The sequence below is a fragment of the Octodon degus genome, unplaced genomic scaffold (assembly GCF_000260255.1).
Source record: "Octodon degus isolate 3935 unplaced genomic scaffold, OctDeg1.0 scaffold00279, whole genome shotgun sequence".
Taxonomy (NCBI): domain Eukaryota; kingdom Metazoa; phylum Chordata; class Mammalia; order Rodentia; family Octodontidae; genus Octodon; species Octodon degus.
In genome coordinates this window covers 114076-115172 of record NW_004524855.1, presented here as the reverse complement: position 1 = coordinate 115172, position 1097 = coordinate 114076, and positions in this window count along the sequence as shown.

Below are 1097 nucleotides of genomic sequence, written 5' to 3'. Positions count from 1 at the left end.
ACTTCAATATAAAGGCTTCGAGTTTATCATTCTTTATAGCTGAGTAATACTCCATTGTATAAAAATACCACATCTTTTTCATCCATTCCTCGGGTGATGGACATCTTGGTTGTTTCCAAGATTTGGCTATCACAAATTGTGCTGTTACAAACATAGGTACACATATATCACTATGATATGATGTTTTCAGATCCTCCAGGAAAATTCCCAGTAGAGGAATAGTTGGTTTAAATGGGCTTTCCAGTCCTAGTTTTCTAAGGAGTCTCCACACTGACTTCCATAATGGTTGCACCAGTCTACATTCCCACCAGCAGTGGAGAAGAGTTCCTTTTTGCCCACAGCCTCTCTAACATTTGCTGTTGGTTGATTTCTTTATGATAGCCATTCTTTCTGGGGTGAGATGATATCTCAATGTTCTTTTAATTTGCATTTCACGTATGACTAGTGATGTGGAGCATGTTTTCATATATTTATTCGCTTCTTTAATTTCATCCTCTGAGAAGTGTGTGTTCATCTCAGATGCCCATTTCTGGACTGGGTCTTTAAACTTTGGGCCCTAGTGTTTTTTAGTTCTTTATAAATTCTAGAGAGCAGACCTTAGTCTGAGTACTTATTTGTCATCATTTTTTTTCCAAATTTGTGGGTTGTCTTTTCACTTTTTTGGTAATTTCTTTTGACATGCAAAAACTTCTCAGTAAAAGCAGGTCCCAGTTTTTAGTTCTTTCAAGTGTTTCCCGTGCAATTTGATTTTTGTTCATGAACTCTTTGACACCCCTTTGTCTTCTAGAGTTCTCCTACTTTCTCTTCCAGGAGATTTAATGTCTCTCTTTTAATGTTTAGATCTTTAATCCATTTTGTCTTTAGCTTACTGCATGGTGATAGACCTGGGTCAAGTTTTAGTTTTCGGCATATAGAGAGCCAGTTTTTCCAGCACCATTTGTTAAAGACTCTGTCTTTCTTCCAGTGAGTATGTTTGGGCCCTTTGTCAAAGATAAGGTGGCTGAGTGTGTTCATAGGGGCTTCAGCGTCTTCTAATCTATTCTATTGATCCTCAGGTTTATTTTGTTGCCAGTACCATGCTGATTTTATCACAGTAG